The sequence below is a fragment of the Lissotriton helveticus genome, chromosome 7 (genome assembly GCF_964261635.1).
Source record: "Lissotriton helveticus chromosome 7, aLisHel1.1, whole genome shotgun sequence".
NCBI lineage: Eukaryota > Metazoa > Chordata > Amphibia > Caudata > Salamandridae > Lissotriton > Lissotriton helveticus.
Window position 1 is genome coordinate 58,813,237 of NC_136068.1, and position 19,005 is coordinate 58,832,241.

The 19,005-nt window shown below is 41.8% G+C and overlaps 1 pseudogene across 1 annotated transcript in view; it reads left to right on the forward strand.

Annotated features, from left to right (window-relative positions):
- The first annotated feature begins 1,220 nt into the window (after nt 1–1,220).
- Nucleotides 1,221–19,005, forward strand: part of LOC144768031 (epidermal differentiation-specific protein pseudogene) — a 45,383-nt pseudogene continuing 27,598 nt past the window's right edge. The window contains exons 1-2 of the transcript XR_013598422.1: nt 1,221–1,342; nt 16,444–16,510. The product of XR_013598422.1 is annotated as an epidermal differentiation-specific protein pseudogene (transcript). The remainder of the gene's footprint in view (nt 1,343–16,443; nt 16,511–19,005) is intronic.

The window sequence follows — 19,005 nt, forward strand, 5'->3', positions numbered from 1 at the left end:
GGCACTTTGGGTCATACTCACTGGGTTACTCTCATGGACTTTACTTTTTTTTCTTTTCTCCTGGCCGCCATTTTGCTGCTGCTCTCGGATGCTTTTTTCTCCTGACCCTGGCCCGATCTGGCTGTCAGCCTATCACTGCTGGCAGACCTTGTGTATCGGACCACAGACCTTTCAGCCATGTATACCACAAATTATGATGCAATAACCCATCTCCTTTCAGATTACTCCAAAAATTAACCTTTACACTGGATTGCCTGTACCTTTAATATCCAAATTTAAGTTTGGAAGAGGATCCATGCCGATGTAGAGGAGTATCACATCTCTGTCACATCCTTCCTCCAACTGACCCCTTTTTCCCTGATGATATCTTAAGGTGTTTCACCATGCATTTGGAATAGATGTGAACAATGCATGCCAGGCTGAAGCACATTGTCACATAAGGGACTTGAAGCTAGGGCTGCAAAGGAAAGGCTAAGCTATAGAGAAAGTGAGCAACTAAGTGAATGAGTTAGTGAGTGAGTGAATAGGTGTGGAAGTGACAACTGAATGGTTGAGAGAGGGAGTGAGTTAGTGAAAGAGCAAGTTAGTAACTTAGGGAGTGTATAAGAGAATGAGTTAAAGAAAGAACATTGGATCGAGAAATTGTATGAATTAGTGTATGCCTGGCTGGTTTAACACACTTGTTTAGGCAAGCTTGCAGTTCAGCAATAGGAATAAAACTGGAATATTAAGGACCCAACAGTATTACACTGAAGTATTCAGATCTTTGTGATACGGGTGCTGTCACAACGAAGTTTCTGCAAACGAGAAATTCAAATACATTTTACAAGTGTTCTAACATCAGTTATATTTCAAAGTACTTAATTTAAAGCATCGAGAATGTACAACACTAAAATTCAGATATAACAAAGCACAGACAATGTAAAGCATTCAAAGCTGGTGAGGGTTAGCTTTAGATGAAGTGCTTTACTTTAGGTTTAGGGTGTAAAGTAAGGTTTAGAATTAGCTATAGACAGTAGAGTTTGATGCTGCTTTCGCGGATGCAAAGGTAATGACATTCTGTGGGAGACATGACTATTTAGATTTGTGTCTATTTTACTAAACAATGCATGCACATCACAAGGGGGAGAGTGGAACACGTGTTCATTCGCATTCAGTAATTTTAAACATCATGTGCTTCTGTGAGTGATTTCTATGCATCCTGTTTGCTTTTCTCATGCCCCACGTTTAGAGAGGAGCCTGCTGACATCATCAGCAAGAGCCTTAAAGGCCAGGCACCTGAAGTGGTTATTACTGCAGAGAGAACACAAGCTAGTGGATGACAACCTCAAGATCACCACAGGTGAGTGCAGGCAGCTGGACTTTGACCCTAAGTCATTGTGATCTCTCAAAGACAACTCAAGAGAAAAAATGTAATTTTCATTTCATAATTAAAGCTTCTGGTTTTCTGTTTTTACTGATCTTTTACAAATAAATGCAGACAGAAAACAATGTGTTTCCTGACTGTATTTATTTTTAAAAGTGGAAAAATACTGAATATGGTTCTTCTTGAGAAAGACTCTCCATGCTGTCTTTCATGAATTCCAGGCAACAGGTGAGCAGATAGACAGCATTGAGAATTAAAAAAACATAGGATGAGATTTCCTTAAATACAGGCTTATCTATACTACTATTATAAAGGAAGAACTTTAAACCTTTGAGGCTGGTAAACTCGGGAACCACAGCGCCAATCCACACACCCGATACATCGTTGAAATTGTCAGGGTGTGCAGATGGACATAGGCTATATAAATTTAAAAAAATATACGTTATTTAAAAAGTGCACGAGAAAAAAAAAGTAGTCCCATGGGAGTAGAGCTGGCCGCGACGTGCGTGCTGACGTCAGTGCTGTGCCTCTGCGTGGTAATTATTAATGACGTGTTGTTGGTTCCCGCAGAGACCGGGAGCTCCGTTTGAATGTATGCAGTACTCATGGTGCAAGAAGAATGTGTAGGACACGTTAATGATTTGTAGATCCAGTCATCTAACCACTCATTGCTCTTACCTGACCCAACACTACAAGAATGGGAGTAGAGCACATGAGTTTTGCTTCTAGGAAAAGACGTGCTTCGCTGTTCTTTTTACAAAACTCGGGTAAGGTTCGTAGCTAGGCCTCCCTCTGCACACCTCTTTTTTCGGATTTTGGGGGGTTTGAGGAGAGTCTTCCTGTGCAAGGGCTTATAATCATGGTCACTGCACTCATGCTATTTTCGTGTCGTTTGCCACATTTGCCACATTATCCATCAACTACTGCATAACCTGAAGATTTTAACAAAAAGAATGTTTTGTTTGTAGCTCACACCGATCAACAGTGACTAAAAGTGTGGTTACAAGTTGCAGTGCAATGGAAGGCCCCTCACAAAGTTTGACTGGTCACCTTTCTCTTGAATATTGCTATATCAGGGTGTTAAACTTTTATTAATGAAGTAAAACCGACGCGCAGACAGTGTTAAGAATTGTAATAACGAAGTAATACTATCACAAAATGCGATGCATTATGCTGCATAGCTTGCCTTTTCTTGCCATCAAATGAAGTCAACTCTGAGGCATGATCGTCTCCGCCACATAGTTCAATTAACCCAGATTATAATTAACTGCTTCTGCCCTGGGCCTAAGGAATTAGTACCCCTCAGGCAGCTGTGCACATGTTTAAATGTATGAACATTTATGTCCCACTTGCTCCCCGGACATTTTGATTTCCAGCAGCAATCGGGGCGAAGAAAACATTTTCATGGTCGAAATTCACTGTCCAGGTGTACACTATAGCACTGTGTGATCTTCATAATGCCCGTCTGTAGCAGCAGAGGTGTTACCGCTCTTTCCTGTCACTTTTCTGTTTTGGGGTTATACTGCAAACCACAGACTCTAACATGCAGTCACAGCTGTTGCTCGCCCCCCTGCTGCAACTGAGCAGGAAGGACTAATCTTCTCTTTAGCCCACAACACAATTACACCGAGAGGAAAGCCAGTGGCGTAGTGCAAAATGATTGCCCCCCCTACAGAATGTGATATGGTACACCCGAGTCTCCCATATCGATATCGAGATCGTCATTAGTCTTTGGGCTGCATGGGGCCACCCATTGAAGAATTTTGGGCACACTGGTAGTGACAGTCGCTCATTCCCAAAGCATTATTATATATGGCACTGAGTTGAGGGCCCTTGGAGAATCTGCTCAACCCCTTACAGGAGATTGTGGGAGAGAAAATAATGCCAACTTATTTTTATTTAGCTATCCATACCACCATTTTGTCATTTTAAAGTGCTGTTATCAATGAGTTCTTCTTTTCACAGATTTGATGGTTCTCAGGTGACTGTCCTCGGAAGGATGGAAGGTTGTGTTGGCCTTGGTAGGATTCAAACTTATGGCCTGTAGTCTGGAACAGGCATTAGCAATGATTATTTAACTAATAGAGACAAATTTCCTACTAAATGAGGTAGAAAACAGAGGAAGGGGAAGCAAGATTTCAAAGAATACTGGCGTGGAAATCTATACTACTATTATAAAGGAAGAACTTTAAAACTTTGAGGCGGGTAAACTCGGGAACCACAGCGCCAATCCACACACCCGATACATCGTTGAAATTGTCAGGGTGTGCAGATGGACATAGGCTATATAAATGTAAAAAATATACGTTATTTAAAAAATTTACGAGAAAAAAAAAGTAGTCCCATGGAAGCAGAGCCGGCCGCGACGTGCGTGCTGACATCAGGAGCGCGGGGAGGAGCGACGTCCAGGAGCATGGGGAGGAGCAGCGGACAGGCGGGGAGGAGCGTGAGGAGCGGCGGACAGGCTGGGAGGAGCGGCGGACAGGCGGGGAGGAGAGGGGAGGAGCGGCGAGGAGCGGCAGACCGGTGAACTCAGGAACGCGGGGAGGCGCGGCGGATGAGGTAAGGCTCCGGGGGACCCACGGACAATGTCGGGGCAGGCGGGGGCCCTGAAGCCAAGGTCGGGACAGGCTGCTACTCCGGGGGACCCACGGACAATGTCGGGGCGGGCGGGGGCCCTGAAGCCTGATTGCTCCCGGACAAGGTCGGGACGGGCTGCTAGTGTTAATATATATTTGCAATATAACTCTAATAAGTACCTTGTGTGTGTAGTGTTTTGTTATACATGGCTGTTTAATTTGCTCAAACGTGACAGACATTCATGCATGAATGCAAATCCAAGAGTTATATAAACATGTAAATATACAATTCTACTGCTCCATTTATTCTCAAAACACAAAATGAATATGAATAAATACCAATAAGATAGAGGAAACAAAATATGGATATATACAGACAGAAATGTTAAAAAAATGAATACCTTAAAACCAGAAGCCCTATTCATAACAATGACATAGTGTATTTAGAAATACACCTGAACAGAGTAGGTTTATAGCTAAAGATAGCGAAGACTTGGACAAGGCAGCACAAGTGACGACACTAGCTCTGGTAATACACATCATATATAAACCACCTCACTATACCCTGCAGATACTAAAAATAAACCCACCCTTTAAAACCCTTGACTGTACTTACCCATCCACATTATTATTGCACCTCTCTCTGTCTTTTCAGTCCACAATGTTACCATATAACTGCCCTAGCCCTCCTTTGTTATCTCCTTCCTCATACTCTTTCCTGTTTCCACTCTGTCCTTTTTCGATGCCTGCTTCCCCAAGCTGGCTCCTTTCTTCACTGGTGAAATTAATCTTCTTTCTGTCCGCTTCTAGTTTCCCCTACCTGCATGCCCAGTTAGTAAGCTGTGCAGTCCTGTCACACTGGTAGCAAATTTCAAAACATACTCTAGTTCACACAACTGGAAAACTAACCGCTGCCTTCAGGAACCTCAACTCCCCCCAGAAAGACTACCCAGGACCCCCATCACCTCAGAAACAGTTCTTACACTCCAACACAATGTGAGGTGAGAAGGCATGGAGAAATACAGCTTATAGCTGCTCGGGGACCCAAAAAAATGAAGGAAGACTTCCTCTGTTCATCACCCCTGGTGGTTGCCATTCCCCCTTTAGAGATATGAGAACTGCAATTGGAAACCAGTGATGGAAATTGTCCCTGCACTAGGCCGGCAAAGAAGGCATGATGGACTAAGGTGAGGAACACAAACAATAATCCCTTGAATATAGTCACTTAAGCCTCTCATTTAGACATTAGAATTCTGATTAGGCGTTTGAATAAGTTGTAGACTACAGAGTCAACAAGTACAGTACCATAGATGCGCTGAGGATGGAAATTTAGCACCTCTTATATTTTCTGTATGTAAATAAAATGCATCCAATCTTCTGACCTGCAGGTGTTTGTATCTCATATACAGAAATTAAATGATTCGTTCATCCTTAGTGTAAAATTGGTTAAATATATTAAATAAAACGAGGAATCTTAAGATTTGATAGTAGGTGGGTTTAATAAAACCTCATCCCATGAACAGCCAAGAGTAACTGCCATGGTGAGAATTTCCAGACAAGAACATTCTCAGAACTTAGAATGTGGGTAGAGAACATTGAGCATTAAAGGGGAAGAGGCAAACATCACACATCTCCCTCTTATACAGAAAAGAAAATTAAAACATCAGAGCTCTTTCTTATACAAAAACAATAACACATCAGGGAAGCAACGGAAAACAGCTTCTCAAATAGAACTCAAACTTAAATATAATCTTTCAAATAAGATGGTGCTTTTCGTGCTCTTAGACTTCTCCTGGAAGGAAACGTAAACCTGTGAGAAGGAAAGTTAGTGCTTAAACGAGTACCAAAACACTGATAGTCATCAAAAGGAGAAACATCAGCATTAACAACAACAATTCGACTCTTATTCCAGATTCTACCATCATCAGTTTTGACAGCATTTTTAAAAATCTTGACAACAGACCTAATGTCAGTGTACTTGGACCAAGGTTTACGTCCTACTGGGGTTTTTATTTTTACTAAATCACCCACCTTGACCTCACATGAAGATACACGTTTCCTGAGATCAAAGTTAGTTTTTCTAGCATCTTGTTTGAGAATTTCCTTAGTTCTCCAATCACTAACATCATTATCAACAAGACCCTTGTTAAGACACATCCACCCAGGACACAACAACGTGTTGGGAACTCTCCCTTTGAACAGTTCAAATGGAGACCTGCCAGTTGTAGAGTGGGGAGCAAAACGATAAACATTAATCCTGTCTTGTAAATTAGACTTCCAATCTAACCCAGAGGAACGAGCAAGCTGTATAGACTCTTTCAGAGTCCTATTAACTCTCTCCACAGCACCATTCGTTTCGGGATGGTAAAGAGAACATCTTTTGTGGTTAACACCACATTTCTTCAGATAGTCAGTAAATATGGAAGAACAAAATTGAGGACCATTGTCAGATAGCAGACTGTTAGGAAAACTTTCCTTATTAAATATAGACTCCAAGAATTTGATAACAGAATTAGAAGTGATTTCCCTGACTGCAGAGACTTCAATCCATCTTGAGTATAAGTCAATCAAGACAATAAGATAAGGAGTATCAGAAACCCCAGAGAGAGGACCAAGAATGTCAATTGCAACCTCATCCCATGGATGAGCAGGTAACGCCCTCTTCACCATTGGCATTTGTCTTGTCTTTAAAATTTTGTCACTAGAGCAGCATTCAGGACATTCACGGACCAATCTCTCTATTTCTAAGTCCATACCAGGCCACCAGAACTGCATTCCTTAGTCTTGACTATGCCCAAATGACCACAATGAGCATGTGACAGCAATTTATTCCTTAATGAATGAGGAGGAACTAATTTAGTTCCACGAGTTAACAGACCATCACTCACCGATAACTCATCTGCAACCAACAACCAAGGCTTGTCTAAACGAGAATTATTCTTCAAAGAAAGAATAACTTTTGAAATATCTTCATCCTTTTCCAACTCAGACCTCCATTCAGACTCAATAATGGCACCGTCAGTCACCTCACACACGTTTACAATATCTTCTGAATCATACACTTCATCTTGCTCTAAATTTTCATGGTCAACCAACCTAGATAAGCAATCTGCTGATTTATTTGCAACTCCAGGAATATATTCGACTTCAAAATCAAATTCTTGTAAGGAAACAATCCATCTTCTTATCCTAGAAGAGATTGCGTCTAAACCCTTTTTTGAAAAAACCTCCTTTAACGGTTTATGGTCAGATAAAACACAGATCTTTGTCCCCCAGATCACATTTTTTAACTTTCTTAATGCCCAAAAAATTGCTAAAGACTCCTTTTCTATTACAGAGTAATTCAACTCCGATCCCTTAAGACAACGCGAAGAACAACATATGAAAGAATCTTTTCCATTTTTCTTTTGTACCAGGACTGCACCAAGTCCTTTGTCACTAGCGTCAGAGAACAACATGGTAGGCAGACCAGGGACAAAGGCATGAAGTGATGGTGCCTTATTCAATTCTTTCTTTAAGTTTAAAAACTCTGATTTGCAATCAGGTGACCAACTAAAAACAGAATTTTTCACTATTAATTTTCTTAAATTATGTGTTTTCTCTGCAAAATTAAAAATGAATTTTCCATAAAATTCTACCATACCCAAAAAAGAAAGAAGTTCCTCTTTGCAAGTGGGTTCCTTCACTTTATCAATGGTTTCCACTAATTCCATTTTTGGGAAAACTCCATTACATGTGATACGATGTCCCAGATAATTAACCTCTTGTACACCAAATTTGCACTTCTCCCTTTTTAATGTCATGCCAGCACCTTCTAACCTTTTCAAGACCATAGAAACTCGAGTATCATGCTCATCAGCACTGCTACCATATATTAATAGATCATCTTGGTAGCACTTTACACCAATTAGCCCTCTCAAAATTCTTGACATGATCCTCTGAAAAACTGAGGCCGCAGAAACTAGGCCAAACGGCATTCTTTTGAACTTAAAGGTACCCATCGGTGTAATAAAGGCAGTTAAGTCCTGGCATGAATCATCTAATTCTACCTGGTGGTAGGCAGAAGCGAGATCAAGGGTAGTAAAATATCTCGCTCCTTCTAATGTGCAAATCATTTCATCGATGTTAGGAAGTGGGAACCTATCGACTATCACCTCCTTATTTAATGACCTCAGATCAATGCAAAGGCGAATATCACCTGTGGATTTCTTCGCTATGACAACAGGAGCAAGCCATTCTGTAGCTTCAACTGGGACAATGATGTTGCTATTGATAAGTTTATCCAATTCATCTTGTACTTTAGCCTGTTCTGAGAGGGGAATTCTCCTAACTTTAGCTACAACAGGGATAGCATCATTTTTCAATTTAATCAAATGTTTATACCCACGTAAAACATCCTAGCTCATTTTTAAACACATTTGGAAATTTTTTTGCTAAAGCAACAGACAAACTTACATTACTTGTGGTACTAGGAGAATCAGATATTTCTTGAATCTGAACTTGAGGAGAAGCATTGGGATCAAGAGTGACACCTAACTGTCGTTGATGTAACCATCCCAACAATGCATCCCCTCTTTTTGAAATATACACTTTTCCTACAATTATACGAGAGCCCAGTTCAATTTCAGCCAAAAAGTATCCCAACATAGAGATTGGTTTTTCACTATAACCTAAAGGGACAATATCACATTTAAACATTTTTACATTTCCTGCAAATAAATTATTAAACATTTCCTCATTTATTATAGTTATTTTTGAGCACGAATCAAATTTTAAGTTTAACATGTTATTCTCTACTTTGACCAGAAATGAAGGATGATCCGACTCACCATCATTCACCTCAAAACACCTCAAAACAAATTGATCTTACATGAGGCTGTGACCATCTTCTCCTAGGATTATCATAGCTTTGTGGCTTTGACCTGCAAAATTTAGCATAGTAACCCCTTTTATTACATAAGTTACAAGTTGTTCTCAAAGCAGGACAAATAGGAGAATTAGCCAAATGATTAATTTGACCACATCTAAAACAAGAGAACTTTACATTCGAAGAGTTAATTTGTCTAAATGTTCTTTCATCAGGATTTGCTCCATCAGTTTTTTTAACTTGACAAATCGTTTCTTCAACCTTTACTTCTTCTTTAGAGTCAGAAACAGAGGGTTTATCTTTCTCCTTTTTAAGTTCACCAACACATTTCGTCATGTGTTCGACTTGTTTAGCAATCTCGAGTACTTCTTCAAGAGGTGGCTCATCTTTTAACCAAAGTTCCTTTCTTATATCATCATGAGCACACCTTAAGACAAACTGATCACGAATCCTCTCATCAAGTGATTGACCAAAATTACAAGAGGAAGCAAGTTTCCTTAAGGAGGATACATAGTCCTCAACGGACTCATCTCTTTTTTGTTCCCTTAGGCCAAAATGGTACCTTTCCATTATTGTGCTGAGTCTTGGTAAGTAATGTCTATCTAGTTGTACTATAGCAATCTCATATTCATTTAGGTTTCTTTGTTCTGCAGCCGTAAGGTCAGGTAAATGCTCAAGAACGTCTTGCCCTTCTCCTCCTAGGCAATGTAATAAAAGTGAGTGCTTTCTCTCGGCACTGAGATTTGTTCCACATACTCTTGCATAGTTTGCAAAAATCTTTTTCCACTTTTTCCATTTCACATTCGGTTCACCAGGACTGACCAAAAAAAACGCCGGCTGAGTAACATTTTGCATTTTGTGTACTTATATAATACTATTTCCAGGTAAGTTATAAATGGTTTGTTTATTAACGCTACAAAAAATTTTTTTTTTTTTTTTAAGGTAATCTTTCTCTTTTCACTTTCTTATGTAAGTCTAACCAATTTTCAGTCTTTATAGATTGATAGATGATGTAGACTGTATGTTCGAGTGTTATTTATTCCTTTGTCTAAGAGATTATGTTTAATGTACTTTATATTCCTTTCCTGTATTGAACAGAAACTGTTCACATGCCGTTTTCCAAAGCGCTTTTATGGCGTGTAGAAATGCCACAACAGTAACTGTTCAGATGCTGTATTCCTATGCGTTCAATATGACGTGCAGAGATACTACGTGCTTGCGGAAATGGACCGCTCTGCGCTGGAACGCATCGCAGCTATGACATTGAAACGCAGCGCACAACCACTTCACTTCAGCGTCTGACATACATGCGCGCAGATCAGTTTAGTGTGTAGCGCGAGGCAAGTCTAGCGTGAGCAACACCGATGAATGTCAATATTGCGCATTAATTAAAAGAAAACTTTTCCTTTCAATAATTTGGCTCCACTAGAAACCCTTGAGCTCTTTATGCCTGTTATAGTCCTCCCGCTCTCCTCACCACGTTTACAGTGTGAAAAATCAGCCGCTGGGAAGTCGACGCTTCTCTTTTCGTTTTCCTGCCGCTGGAGGAGAAAGCGAGGTACCTTTCTTTGTTATGTTGTTCAGGTTGAGGTGTCCAATCGTCGCCAGTGTAAAATTGGTTAAATATATTAAATAAAACGAGGAATCTTAAGATTTGATAGTAGGTGGGTTTAATAAAACCTCATCCCATGAACAGCCAAGAGTAACTGCCATGGTGAGAATTTCCAGACAAGAACATTCTCAGAACTTAGAATGTGGGTAGAGAACATTGAGCATTAAAGGGGAAGAGGCAAACATCACACTTAGGCCAGTGTAAATGTAAATTGATACTTGTATAGCGCACTACTCACTCGCAAGGGTCTCAAGGCGCTTGTACGAATACCGCTGTGGAACCCATCCTGGCTTTCCCTGTGAGGTGATACAAAAGGGGATGATGAACGGAGCGTTTGAGCAAATCAAACACTCACCCCCAGTCAACTGATCTGGGTTTAATCCATCACCATTCTTTAGCCCACTCAGCCACCCCATTTCAGACATGGCTATATGCAAATCAGTCTGACCCTGTGCCTCATGGGAACAGTCCAGCCCGAACTGCCAAGCCATGTCTTCCATGGACCGGAAACAAGCATCCTGGGACCGGTTTCGGATTCATAATCCTCATCAGCCAGGCTATCTTGAATCCAGTGGCCAAGTGAGCAAGGGACTCACGTCTAAGCATACCCTGCCACACGTAGGGCGAACAAAACGATACAAAAGGGGATGACGGACGGAGCGTTTGAGCAAATCAAACACTCACCCCCAGTCAACTGATCTGGGTTTAATCCATCACCATTCTTTAGCCCACTCAGCCACCCCATTTCAGACATGGCTATATGCAAATCAGTCTGACCCTGTGCCTCATGTGAACAGTCCAGCCCGAACTGCCAAGCCATGTCTTCCCTGGACCGGAAACAAGCATCCTGGGACCGGTTTCGGATTCATAATCCTCATCAGCCAGGCTATCTTGAATCCAGTGGCCAAGTGAGCAAGGGACTCACGTCTGAGCATACCCTGCCACACGTAGGGCGAACAAAGCGATACAAAAGGGGATGATGGACGGAGCGTTTGAGCAAATCAAACACTCACCCCCAGTCAACTGATCTGGGTTTAATCCATCACCATTCTTTAGCCCACTCAGCCACCCCATTTCAGACATGGCTATATGCAAATCAGTCTGACCCTGTGCCTCATGGGAACAGTCCAGCCCGAACTGCCAAGCCATGTCTTCCATGGACCGGAAACAAGCATCCTGGGACCGGTTTCGGATTCATAATCCTCATCAGCCAGGCTATCTTAAATCCAGTGGCCAAGTGAGCAAGGGACTCACGTCTGAGCATACCCTGCCACACGTAGGGCGAACATAGCGATACAAAAGGGGATGATGGACGGAGCGTTTGAGCAAATCAAACACTCACCCCCAGTCAACTGATCTGGGTTTAATCCATCACCATTCTTTAGCCCACTCAGCCACCCCATTTCAGACATGGCTATATGCAAATCAGTCTGACCCTGTGCCTCATGGGAACAGTCCAGCCCGAACTGCCAAGCCATGTCTTCCATGGACCGGAAACAAGCATCCTGGGACCGGTTTCGGATTCATAATCCTCATCAGCCAGGCTATCTTGAATCCAGTGGCCAAGTGAGCAAGGGACTCACGTCTGAGCATACCCTGCCACACGTAGGGCAAACAAAGCGATACAAAAGGGGATGATGGACGGAGCGTTTGAGCAAATCAAACACTCACCCCCAGTCAACTGATCTGGGTTTAATCCATCACCATTCTTTAGCCCACTCAGCCACCCCATTTCAGACATGGCTATATGCAAATCAGTCTGACCCTGTGCCTCATGGGAACAGTCCAGCCCGAACTGCCAAGCCATGTGTTCCATGGACCGGAAACAAGCATCCTGGGACCGGTTTCGGATTCATAATCCTCATCAGCCAGGCTATCTTGAATCCAGTGGCCAAGTGAGCAAGGGACTCACGTCTGAGCATACCCTGCCACACGTAGGTTTCCCTGTGAGGTGTCCACTCCTGGGCACCCCCAAGGTGGAGGCCAGGCATCCTTAGCGTTGTGGGGGCCGTTGTGGAGATTCAGCAAGCTTTTGCGCAGAGTTGCAGAGTGGGACCCATGATTAGAATAGGCACCGAGGCGAGAATTATCAGGTCCGTGGAATTTTGAGCCCAAGACCCACCGAGGCGGGGAATTGAACCCTGGTCCCGGGCTAGACCTCTGCATCAGGGTCTGCCGCTCTAACCATTGAGCCACACTTCTCCACAACCAGTGTTGTGATGCTTGTGGTATTAACAAAGAATACAACGGGGAAACTTATAGAAATATTCAAAATGTTCCCATCATGAGAGTTTGAGGGAGAAAAAGGGTGTGGTCATGTTACTGAATATTTAAATGGACTTACATTAATGAATGTTATACCTACTATCCCTGCATTCCCTCTGGGTCAGCGAACAATTGTGAGTGTGTTCTACAAGTGCTTCAACCTTTTGCTTTTCTGATTGGTGTGGTGGGGCTCCGATGACTAAATGAAACCCGAAATTGAGGCTGACTACTGGCACATCCACCCAGGCTTTACACTGACATCCTCCAGGTACTGTGGATCAAGAACCAATATTGCTTGGTCACATGCCTTTTAACACAAATTACTGTGGTGGGATTGGCTTTTGTCAGTCCAGATCCCAAAACTCTGGTCTCTCGCCTCCATCATTTATGTAAGCTCAGTGCATGTGGTTTACTGATATTGGGAATATATTTAAATTCGAGTGCATGGTGAACAACTTGGCGGCCCTCCTGCAGCAGGCTGCCTTATAGCATGGTATAAATGCTACCCTACATATAATGCTTCTTAAGCCCACCTCCCTAAAACCAATTGTAGTTGGAGGATGAGGATGAGGAGAAAGCCGCAATTGTATTATTTTAGTCACATTAGGTTTCTACCTGCTCTAGTGAAACTCAAGTATTCTCTTCTACTGATGTTGCTGTTAGTCTCTGAGATTATGAGAACAGATGGAGAGGGCTTCCTGGCTTGGAATCAGCAAAACAACCATGATCAGTCCATACAGGTCTGACCAGTGATTCTTGGGTGCAGGAATAGTTGGAAAAGAAAAGGAGATTGTGCTACTTTCTATTGCAAGATTTGCATAGTGATTATTGCCTCTGACTTCAAAGTACTTGGCGTTTGTCAGCTAAAAAGCAGACTTAAATGTTGTGCGTGGTTGGTAGTGTGTAGCCTATAAATCACAAGAGAGCTGAGTGCAATTACTATTTTGAGAAACCTCTAGCCTTCCAAATAAAAGCACTGAGATGTCCTGCTCAAAATTGGCAATACACAAAACTGTAATAATGCTAATATTAGGTCATTGTTGTAGTGACACCCAGGGTGTCGCATAATTAAGTGAAATTCCAGCTAATATACGCGAGAGGAGAGTAACCTTGCATTTCGCACTAAGAAAATAATGCAAAATGACACAGCAGTCACCAGCGGCCTGCACTTTGTTCCTGTGTTCTTGCGGAGGGCATTTTTTGCTACAAATCACTGTAAATTACGCAAACTGCATAATTGTGTTATTTCAGGTCATAAGAGTAACGTGAGATTACCAAAATTACTTTGATTGCTCTGACATACATAACAATATGCCAAAGCCTAGGAAAAATCTATTTCCTAAAGACTGAGTTTTATACCCTTAGAGTACAGTTTTTTCATTTCTCGTCTATTGGATGTCATATTTGCAATGTTCAAAACTTTTGCTGTCACTTTGGTGGTTGATATTAGTTCGGGTCTTCCTGAGTCTTGTCATTTTCATCCTTGTCCTTCTGGCCACTGTTGTTATGTCCCCTGAGTCTTCCCTGCTCTGGCAGGTCTTTTTTGATCGGATTGTCCTCACACTTATCCTGCTCCTCAAAATGATTGATCTGTTCCACTTGGTCTCCTTCTCAACCTGGCCCCATAGGTCCTGATTTTCACAGCCCTCCTAGCCCTGTTTCCGGGATCTTATAGGCAACATTGCCCCCCTTGTGCTGACCATCCTAGTGCTATTTTTCCTGGTCCCCCTATCCTGATTAACTGGGTCTCCTGGTTATAATGGGCAATATGCTCCAATCCTGATTTTCAATGTGCTCCCCATTGTGGTCCCTATCCTCCTTGCTCTGATCCTCCTGTTACTTATTCTTATGGTTCTGCTATAACTTACCCTCTCACCACTGATCTCCCAAACAATTGTTAGTTCTGTGGGTCCAGAGCATCCTTTTACTAGCCTTTCCGGCCCTGGTCTGTCTATTTGTCATTTGCATGTACTCCTTCTATAGTATTCTAGATTCTACTTCTCCAATTTCACAGGCCTCCAGTCCTGTCTCTCTTCATACACCTCACCCTAACTCTAGTCCACCTGGCTCTTCTGAACCTGTTCTTTAGTCACACTAATGTGCCTGTTTCTAATGCTTCTTATCTTAGTTCCCCTGTCTGTGTAGTCATGGCACTCCTTTGTCTGGTCATCAGCTACTGGTCCCACGGCCCATGGTTGCTCTAGTCCTCTTAGTACCCCGGTCCTCCTGCTTCAACCAAGTCCTACTAATCCCACTACTGTCCTAATTTTCCTGTTCCACCTTATTCTTGTCCATGTGACCCTGGTCTCCTCTGTCATTGTCCTCTTAACAATGGTCCTCCTGGATTCAATATTCCTTGTCATTTACCCCTTGGTCTTGTTACTTCTGGTTGCCAGGTTGCGGGTCATCCTAGTCTATGTAGTCCTTGTCTTCCTGGTTTAGGGTTTTCCTAACTTTGATTCTCATTGACCTTCTGATCCTAATACCATTGGCCCTACGCTTTCTGGTCCTTTTCTATTTCTCCACTTTCTGCTGATCTCTGGCATTATGGTCCTGCTAAACATAGTCCTTCCTGGTTCTGGTCTTTCTGTTCCTTGTCTTTCTACTTCTGGCCCCTTGGCCCTCCTTGATCTGATCTCTGTGGCCCTTCTCCTCTTGCTTCTGGTGGCCCTTTCCAATGTTCTCCTGGTAGTGGTCCTTCTCGATCTGTCCACATAGGTCTAATGTTCCTGGTTCTCCTCGTCCCTCTGATCCTGGTCAGTGCACCCAAACATGTCAAGCCCTTCTTGTCTTGCTGATCCCAGGCCTTTTGTTCTGCCTAGCCCAGGTCCTTATGTTCCTTTGGGCATTTGTCCACTGCTTCTTGGAGGTCCTGGTCATCCTCGTACATATGTTTCTCATCCCCTCTGGGCTTCGTCACCATGGTCCTTGTTGTTCTTGCCCTGGTCCACATGGCTCTGGTATCTAGCTCATCTGGTGGACCACCTTCTGGTCATCATCCTTTTGTTTTTTTCCCCAGTCCCCTCCACAATGATCTCTGAATCTGTCACTCTGATTTTAATTTTTGTCTTCCTGATTTTATTTGCGGAAGCAATAATGTCAAGAAAAGAGGGCCCACTAGAGAGTGGGCCTGGCCCACTTAAAACACTGCTTAGCATGTTAATAACAAACTACCATTTGCAAAATACATTAGGTGGGCACCTAAAATGTAATGTGTCTGAAGGGCCACTAATGGCATGGAACCATTGAGGGTCTTTGCATGAAACCCACTCTGGTATGTGAATAGTGTAAATAACGGTGTTTTTTCAGCTGGTCATTGAGTGAATAGACACATTCCTCCTAAATTTGCTTACCCGTCTCCTGCTTCCACTTCCCCTTTCCCGAGAAGCCCATTACTGTGTCTTATCCAGGTTAACTCCTCCATGTGCCCCAAAGCACTGTGTCAGCTAGCAGCAAATGCCTTATGTCATTTTCTCTTCTTCTGTGGCCCAGGTATCGCTGTGTTTCTCCACTGCCTGTTTGCTGCTGCTTGTCGGCTGCTGTTATGTTGAAAGCTCTAAAATACTAAGCTACTGCAATCCCCATTAAAAGGAAGCCCAAAATTAAAACAACCCCTTCCATAAGAAGATGAAAATGAGCCCAGCCTCACAAATCATCAAAAGGCAATTTGCGAATGCTAAAATGTTTTTATTGTCATGAGTGAAGAAAACATGTATGTACCATACTTTACAGTTAATCTCATCATTTTTTTCAGATTCACAAATAGTCCTAGAGTGCAGCACAAAATATCTGTGTGACATATCCTGAATCTCCTGAAACAGGTTTGAATTTTCATTACTTATTTTGATATTATGTGAATATAAAAGATGTTTTACAAAAAATTGATTTACTGCCTTTTACTGTGAAAACAACTTATTCACTTAGTTTTGTAAATTTTTGTATATGCGCGTACATTTGAATGCTTCATTGTCTTACCACCACTCCTATTATAGGATAGACACAAACTTGGTCGTGCCTGGAATTTTTCTTCATGTTTGGCTAAATAAAGACCTCCTACACACTATTTATCTCGACGCACGTCTAATAGTACATGATCTCTACTATTTTTTCTGTGGCCAGTTAAAGAATGATGCAAATCATTAAAGGTAGAGGAGCACTGTTTCTGTACTTAATACCAATGTTTATCACAATCTTTTTATCTCATGAGACAAAATGCATATTCAAGAAGACAAGATAGAAGTATCTTTTATACCAAAGCCAACAACTTTCTTCTCTTGAAAATTGTATATCCTTATTCTTTTCTTTTATTGATGATTCTTCAGAACAGTGCATATAAAGAACAAGGTACAGCCTACAAGTTTTGTCCCAACCTCACTGGACTTCTTCAGGGCAAGATCTAAATGTACATTACTCCAATTTCTTCAAAAGGATGTAACAAGAATCCCTTCTGGTCTGTTTAGATCTATGCGCTATAAGTATTTAATTAATTTTCAACGTACTGTGTCAACAAGAAATGTGTACTCCACAGTGATTCTGCTTTATTTTCAAGTTTAGTTCCCAATAAAACTTTATTTTCAAATTCGAGTTAATTCACTGCCTCCACAACCATTTACGTCGGTTCTGTCAGAGCGTGATTGCTACATTCATTTTTAAGAGTCCATGTATATTAAAGTTGTATCACTCACAAAGGTGGTGCCGCCACCTATTTAGGTGTTAGGCATTGTCTGCTGGACGCGGGAAAGATCTTCCTGTATGAAGAGCATGAAAAAATAAAGATAAAGAATGATGTTCTGATATTTAGCAGCCCGCTGGCTAAATAGCTTACATTTTATACTATTTTGTCGGCTTCCGAGTAAATAGTAGAGAATATTTCCTATTGATTGGTGGCCGAATAAATAGCCACTTCATCAAGCAAAACTAAATAACTACCTAGAATCAGTTTCAGAAATGACCATTGGAACCTACAAATACAGACAGAGGAGAAATGTCCAACTAGTGTGGCAAATTTACCCTACCAGATTAAGGGATCTCTACACCAGTGGTGATAAGAAATTATGTTCACCAGGTTTAAGGTATCTACCTCAAACTCCCATGGTTGGTTCAGGAGCAGAAACCTAGGAACATAGCTTTGAACTGCCAGGAGAGGCAGTCGGGTACTTCCTTGACTTAGAGAGCTGCTTGACGGCTCAGGAACAATATTAAAAGAATCTTTGAATGAGTCCAGGCACTGCTCAGAAGACAAGGGGCCATGAAGAGGCAGGAGCCGAACATCTTGTGTGCATTGGAGAGGGATGTGTACTGCTCTTCAAGGAGGGAAACTTAGGAGTCCCTGAGATGCCACAAAAGCATGATCTGACTCATAGCTGCCAAGTTCTCAGATTGCTTTGTTGTGACATTTCAGTATACATCCTTTACAACTAAACTTTTACAACAAACTACAATTACAACGCAACTTTTACAACGCAAACCATTACAACGCGTAGCGCTGGGGCCGCTCTAGGATAGGGAATAGGTTTAATGTACTATCCAACACCTTCCCTACTATCCACGGGGACTGGAGTTGGAATAGTAAATTAAACTATTCGCTGTCCAGCTCCCAAAAGCATTATGCGTTGTAATGGTATGCGTTGTAAAACTTGCGATGTAAAGGTAGGCGTTGTAAAAGTATGCGTTGTAACGTCATACATCCTGACATTTCTATGGCTTTTGTTGGCACAAGAGAGATAGTCGACTGTCAAAATTGTGACACTTCGAGTGATACTTTCTATTGAGTAGATAAAATAATGACCTGTATTTCAGTATCTCTCAGTGCATTGTCTCTTCATATTGTCCAGACATATTATACAACAATAAACATAAACTTAAAACAAGCCTGGCCTACTGGTATTACCAATGCTAGAATAATCATCTCCATGAGTGATAACAATTATTTTCTTCTATTTAAACAAAATGGAAAAAGTTTCAGTTCGGAGATTATGAACTCAATATTAACATGTATTCAATACTTTACTACTTTACTTTATGAATTAATGACAGGAAATGTGAGAAACTTCTACTGACTTCAGTAAAAGTTAAAAAAATAGGTTGAGCCCAGCCAATTTCCATAGTAACAATACATCCCTCCTAGTTCTGGGTCTAGTTCATAATAAGTGCCTCGAGCAGAATAGCAAGCACATTGGTTCATGAGTTTATTAACCCTAGAGCACTGCAGATCTTGGCCTCGCATAAAGGTGCTATGATGCTGCATGACATTAGCATTTCAGTGCAGTGATGTGAATACCAGCACTAATAGTGATAGTCTAATCCAGGGTTCTCC